The following is a 7,932-nucleotide window of genomic DNA, read 5'->3' on the forward strand; positions in this document are numbered from 1 at the left end:
ATAAATTAATATCCTCTGTTTAATAACTGTTTTGCACAAATAATTGTTTTGTATGCATATTCAAGGACTCGTATAAATAATTTTTTTTAAATAAGGCACTTGGTATTGTGAGTTGGGTAAAAGAGTGCTGAGAAAAATTCATCTTTATTCTATTACTTGAAGGAATATGGAGTGACTAAAAAGTCACATCTACCCTTCTACTTACATGTGAGAAATTGGGACAGTCAAGAGATCGTGAGATATCAATAAGGAGGGGGAAACTCTGAGATAAAAAGAAGATAGAACGGAGAGTAATATTATAATGTACGCAATTTTACCTATGTATTAATGCCTCATTTTCTCACATCTGCAAAATATAAACTGAAGATATAAAGGTGTTAAGACAGCAAGAAATGCTATGTAAATTTTTATAACCATAATCATTTCAACAATCGCATTGATACTTTTGTAATGGTTGGTTTTCATTGAACAATTTCCATAGGAATGTGAAGATAATCTGACTTTACTGTTATAAAACTTGCTCATAGCAAAAAAAAGAAAACCAGTATAAAAGATAATTCAGTGAAAACCTTCTACTTCCAATTCTGGCTCCTTGTTGCAGTGAACATTTTTAACAGTTTCTTTTGTGTTTTTTCAGATACATTCTATACATATAGACACATAAGTCAATTCTCTTTTAATTTTTTTCCCACAGGAAAAGAAGAATACTATATGATTTCCCTAGTTTGTATTATCTTTTTGTTTCAGTTGACAATACTGTATCTCATTCAATTGAAGACACCAGCTATTGAAAGATGCACTATTATTTTACGTTCCAACAAGGAGACATGCTACCAGTTAAACCACAACACAATATTATTTATCACTTAAATTTTCTGTTGTAAACACAATATATGTGGGGTTTTTTTAATTGGACATATGTTTTTATAGACTAACCAATTGCTGTAGGCCTTAAAAGAAAAGAAAATCACGTAAAATAGATTGTCTTGATATCCTACAATTTCATATTTAAAAAACAACCCATTGAAATGACTTTCAATTTGTAGTTCACACAATTAGTATTTTATCTCGCAATATTAATGTGTGTTCTATCATGCACCTGACTTAGCAGTACTTAAAAGAAGTCATAAAAAATATAAAAGCCACTGGCCTATGCTATGTTTTGAGTATGTGTGTCCCTCCAAAATTCATACATGAAAATTCTAACCCTCAAAGTGATGGTATTAGGAGATAGAGGCTGTGAGAGGGGATTAGGTCATAATGGCAGAACTCTCCTAATTGGGATTAGTGCCCTGATAAAAGAGATCTCAGAGACAGCTATCTTTTATCCCTTCAGCCAACTCAGGTCACATCCAGAACAGGGCCATTTATGAACCATGAAGCAGGCCCTCACCGGACAGAGAACCCGACCATGCAAGCACTCTGGTCTTAGCTTTCTAGCCTCAAATAATACAAGAAATAAAATTCTGGTTTTTTATAAGCCACCCAGTCTGTGGTATTTTGTTACAGCAGCCTGAATGAACTAACACAGCTCACTACTTAAATAGTCAAAAACATGACAAATTAACCAACCCAGCACTGAGATACTAGGGGAGTAGTCTATTAATCCCCAAAAACCAAATGCTTGTGTCAGGGGACTTTCTTCCAAGCAGCTCACAATCACTCCACAAGTTTGAGTCCAGAGTTTTGTTGTGCTGGCAATAAAACTGCCCCTGGAAAAGAGGATTTTGAGATTGTCTAGATTGCAGATATGTCGATGTGTATAAAAACAGGTCTTAAAATCTGTGAAATATGGCACATCTTGGAGCTTTGTCCATTTCCACACAAGCACACACATTTTCATTTTGCTTTTTACTTTTTTTGATGGTGAAATAACCGTGTATTTGTTTAAGCAGTTAAATTTATGTAACCAAACTCTTACTGCTAGATTTTTAGTTTCCCCCAATTCTTTTGTTTTTCTTTGTTTTATTTATTTTTCTCCTTCATCTTTTTGGTTGATCTGCTTTGACAATGACGGAAAGAACATTTGTGTTTATACAACTTTGAGTATGTATGCACGTATATTTAGTGAATAAAATCCTAGAGGTGAAAATATAGAATCAAAGGATATGTATATTTAAATTCTGAAATAATTTCTTAAACACATTTTCTTCCTCAAGGATTAACATTCGGTGGAGTGTCTCGCTCCCTATAGTCATGCTAATATTATATTATGTATTTTAACCTTTTTAAATTTTAAAAATCTAAAAGGTGTTCTATGTAAATAATGACTACTGCCCCTTAGAGTTGTCTAATCCTGCAATTCTGAGTCAAACTTATTTATATTTTCGATTTTACATTACAGGAATTATGTATTGCTTAGAGAGGCTTTTGACTGTCTAAGATTATTTTTTAATCATATACATTTTTAATACTCCAATGTTTCACATTTTTAAGTGAAAGCTAGTATTTATCCTACTGTAGACATATACAGAAAGAATAACTTTTTCCTCATACTTTCTTAGGCTTTGTGTGACACATTTCAATGACATTTAAGAAAAAAATTGTGAGTATATATATTTTGAAAAGAATCTATAGAATTATAGTACATTTGCTTTATTATTTTTTTCCTGTTAATCTTCTCTTTTAACTTTAAAAAAAATTATTATTAGTTTCAGGTGTACAAAACAATGCATTAGTACATTCGCTTTAATACTAACCTGAGAAGTATCTAACAAGCCCCTTTCATTTTGCCTAAGAGGAAAGCGGGGCCCAGAAAAGTTAAGTGGCTTTCCTTTCTGTGTCAACAAGTTGGAGATCCAGGAAGTGAATCTATATGTTTGGGTTCAGTATTTATTCAACCATAGCATTAATGTCTCAAACTCTGAAAAGAGTCAAGATATTTGAATGGCCACAAACAATAAGGACGTTCAAAAGGTCACGGTTAAAGTGTTTGTTTGGTGTTGTCATAGAACAAAGCCATGGGTCTTATGATGCTAGAGGGGTTATTTTGTAGACATTCCAATTACCAACTGATAGGATGCTTTGTGAACTACAACTGCAAAGATAAAGTGGGGCCTGTATCACCAGTTCCTGTCATGAATAAACTAATGAGATTTAATTATAAATAATCTCTTCATTCTAGGAGATAATATACTGCTCCATTCAGAGTTAGAAAGTGTTTTACATCACAAATTCCTAGCACCCATAATACATAGGTATATGTATTTACGTATTTATAAGACCTATTGTGTATAAATATATAAATGTATTTACGTATTTAAAAGACCTATTGTGTACAAATATGTAATTTATATTTTTGTAAGGTTGCTTAATAACAACCTATTAGAAACCCCATTATTTATAATACATGTATCTATAGCTTTGAAATAAATGGCTGATAAGGCATATTGTGGTGAAATTAATGTTTATTTCAACAGAGTGTGTCTCATCAGCTATTTATTTCAATATTGTTTATGTCATCAGCACTTTGACTGATAGCCTTTTTTCAAGACCATTCCTACCTAAATATCCAACACACCAATGTAATTTTAGGTAAGCTATCAATCTTTACTGGCTTGGGGAGAGCTTCAAAAAACCTGTTTTTTACCGGTCCAAGTTTGGTGATCTAGTATCATCTATTTGAAAACTGGTCCAGTCTACAAATTGAAATCTAAATTCAAATTAGCAAACTTATTTGAATAGGTAAACTTGTGAGACCATGAAAAGTAGATACATATATCTTAATTAAACCAAAATAATATGGAGTTTCAGAGTTCTAAAAAAAAAGTAGCAAATCTTACTGTATTTAATGTACACTCATATGTGTAAGATATAATTTTCTGTTACTGCTTTCTATCACTTTCCTAAAATAATATCTTCCTTCTTTCAATGCATAGCTAATATAACTAAAAATCAGATACGGGATCTAATTCTGTGAGTTGCTAAATAGGAACACAGGTAGAATTTGTTATTTAAGAGGTAGGCCTCTCATTCAGGAATAGTAGAAGCCTGAACTCCACTTGCCTATAGAAACAATCTCTTACTATCCCATGGGATATCTCTACCTTATTGACAATACTCAAGTAACCAAGACAAGTTCTTTTTAAATATAGGCAAATTCTAGTGCTGACTCCATATACCATCCTTCATGGTTCCTAGAAAGTTGACTAGGGTCAGGTTCCTGCATGGCCCAGCTGGCAAATATACAGTTAAGCTCAGAAAAATAAAGCTTATACACCAAAAGAATTTCAGTAACTTGATCATTTATGTTAGCAAAAATCTACAGAGTACGTATGCATGAATTCTGAGGGTGTTAGATTAGGTAGAGAGAAACATAATTTTAGATCAGCTTGGATTTTTCAGTATGGAGTATTTTATGTGAGACTTTTGATTTATTATTAAACTGAGTAGCTGGAAATTGTTCTAACTTTAGCTTTAAAAAAAAAAAAAAAAGAAAAGAAAGAAAGCTGATTAGCCTGGAAACACTGGTGGCCTCCCCAGAATAAGATTGAACTGTTGGAAATCCCATACTATAATGTAGATGAAGGAAATAAAGGATATTTGAGATGGGATTGTTGAAAGTGATTTGTGATGTGCAATACTCACCTACCCTCTAATTATGTCCCCAAGAGCATACAGGACACTGAAAACTTGGGCAACATGTGGCTAGCAAGAGCTCCAATGTCCCTCAAAATTGTTGTCGTTTCTGTCTTCTGTAGCCTAGTGGATGCAGGACGAGTGCTATTGTTGAAATGCACGCCCACATTTCACAGTGATAATGGAAGCTGGGAATGGCAGAAGCCAAGTGGGACATGAGTGTGGTGAGCAAAGCAGGGATCAGAACCAGAAAGTCAATCCGATGGCATCATTCAAGGTGACTAGTCCCTGGAACTACAAGACAGGCATCATATTTAGATCCTATCGTAGTAAAATCTGAGAAAAAAAACAAACAAAAAACTAAATCTAGAACTGTTAAATAGAGGCCATGTAGAAAGCTAGTGGGTGAAGTTACAGAAATGTTGGGGTTAATTCATTATACCAGTTGTACTTCATTGTGAATTCCTACAATCAAATCTATGCCCAATAATAAAACGATGTCAAGTACCAAATTCATTTTTGTCCTAAGATTTTTGTTTATTTCCTTTTCTGTTTTATTTTTAAAAACATATTTATCCCCTCCCACTAAGGAATCCTAATCTTTACTCTTTCCTGGAGGTGGTTTAGGATAACATATTTTCAAATGTTCTATAGTCGTACACCAATTAGAAGAACCACACGCTTTGGGTATAATCCAACACTAATCCCTGTCTTCCTTCATATCATTTTCTTCGATTTGCCCCATCTTCTGAAAATGTCTTTTAATGCCTCTTAAATTTCCATTTCTGACTTCCTTGCTCTGAAGTAAAATCACTGCTCCCTTACTTATATAGACTTTCTTCTTTAGCCAGGAATATTAAAATCATGAAACATTCTTGAAAACCAGCAAATGCTGACACAGCATATTTGTGCTTTAGGCATTGTTTTAAGTGTCTTATCAGGATTGAACTACTTAATGCTCACAAGAGCTACTATTTTGAATATACTCTTTCCAAAACAAGAAACTGAAGCACAGAGATTAAGTAACTTGCCAAAAGGTATAAAGCTATGAAGTGGCAGAGATGGAATCTGACACAGGCAGTGTGGTTCCAGAACCGACATGTGTAACCACCACACCATCCTGCTTTCTAATTATTTAAGTACCTTCTAAGGCCTGTTTTCTTATGTGTTGGCTCCACAGCGAAAGCCTGGTGAGCTATTTCCCCATCTGGGAAATAAATCCTGATCTCATCTCTCCCTACCGTCTTGTTACTAGTTCTCTATATTAATAGTATAAAGCTTCATTGTCTAATGACAATATTTAGAACGGGGTGAAGCATAAAGGTCTAAACCAAGCACACAAAAGTTTTTGTGATTATACCAATGAAAGCAGATTTATTTTTAGAATGTATTTTTCTATAAGACTCAGAGCCTATTGAAGGCAGTAATTTATATCATATTTGTTTGTATCCATTCATCTAGAGTCTTTTATCTGGATCCTATTTCCTGTGATACCTGGCATCATTTTACATAACGAGATCTAAGAGTGTGTGTGAATCATAAAAACTATGTCTGGTAATAAAAACAGCTCTCATTTATTAAGCATTTACCCTGTTCCAGGAGCTTTGTTAAGTAATTTACGAGTATGTGTGTAGTGAGGCTGGATTCAGGACACCTCTGTGCTCCATCCTATCTTCTGTCAGCCCACCTTTTACATCAGCCATTTTGTAGCTACCAGCTTTGCACAGCTGCAAACTGGCAGCTCCTTCCCTCAGTTGGAACTCACATTTCTCAATTAATTGCTGTTCTGGGGCTTCTCCAATGCGGCACTGAGGAATACTGCAGAAACCCAGTAGGCCATCAAGCCTTGCAAACCTAGGCGTCTGAGGAGCTTGACCCTTGATTGGGGTAGGATGGGAGTCGATGGGTGGAAAGATGCTCGTCTCTTCCATTCCTTTGGTGGTCAGTTCTGAGACACCCTCTTCACAACTCCTGAGGACCTCATGGCAGCATTATGTCCCACTTGCCCACAGTGGTGACAGGCTCCTGATTTTCCTTTTTCTGAAATCACTCTCCCTAAAGCCTTCCCTCCCACCCCCACAAAACATTAAACTGCTTCATGGGGGGAATTCAGACAAAAACAGATCAAAATGAATACTCACACTCATACTCATATATCTAGTAAAATGGGGTCACTTGAGCTGGCAAAATACTTCCATCTTCCCCTTACTCGATCCCTCAATTTATCTTTGGGTCGTCAGGCTCACCTATATCACCCTATGGTCATTTCTTTGTCCTCTTCCCATAATCCTCAAGAATGAGAAGAAGTAGGTCTTCCTGCCCACCCCCACCCCCACCTTCTTTTTGTATTTCTTGGGTAGCAGAAGGAGTGAGATTTCACATTCAACACACTGTACACCACGGCCTCTTTCCTCCCGCTCCAGCCTCATAGCTTATTCCTTGTAGAGGCCAAGATGCAGGAGGCTCATTAGCTTACCTACCAGGAGGTCTGTAACGGGAGTGCTTCAAAAGAATTATTCTTGTCCATGTATTCTAACACTTAATCTTCACAACAATCCTCTCAGAGACATAGTAATAACTCCATCTTACAAACGAGAAAACTAAAGCAAAGAGATGTTAAGCAACTTTCCAAAAATTACAAGGCAAAAGTGGTTCATCAAAGCTTCAAGGCCAAGTTGCTTCCCTAGAAGCACTCTGTTCTCAGCCATCAGCTAAACAGAAACTCTTAACTTTTCAGCATCAGACTCAAGAGCCACAAAGCAGATACTCAGGAAATGGATCTTGAATAGAAATTAGTGATATACTTATCAAATTTTAAGTCCCAATGCAAAGAATGGAGGCAAAATATAGTTTGTTCTTTGTTGCTACAGAGACACTCATGTACTATAATTTCAGTTTTTTTCTTACTTACATATATTTCATTGGCCTTCTAACTAACCATCTATTAAACTTTGATGATAGAAGGAGATTAGTCAGTCTGTCAGAAACTTATTCACACAAAATCTACATAAAATACTATTCCAAGCGCTGAGGATACAGATATTTAGCATAGTCTCTTCCTGTAAGGAGACAGAGACAAGATCCTAAACACAAAAAGAAAACTGACAACACATATAAGGGTGTGTGTGCGCATGTGCGTGTGTACAGAGGGTGTCAAAAATATATATGTATGCACATTTTAGGAAAGGAAAAAACTGTATCAAAATTACACAGATGGTAACTACTTTGAGCACCTCTTGTAATTGCAGAAGTCAAACGTGACTTGTATTCATCTTCTCTTATCAGTATATATTATTACAATTTTAATACAGCTTTTTCCTTTCTTAAAATGTGTACACAATTTTGGCACCCTCT

The sequence above is a fragment of the Rhinolophus sinicus genome, linkage group LG14 (genome assembly GCF_036562045.2).
Source record: "Rhinolophus sinicus isolate RSC01 linkage group LG14, ASM3656204v1, whole genome shotgun sequence".
Lineage (NCBI taxonomy): Eukaryota > Metazoa > Chordata > Mammalia > Chiroptera > Rhinolophidae > Rhinolophus > Rhinolophus sinicus.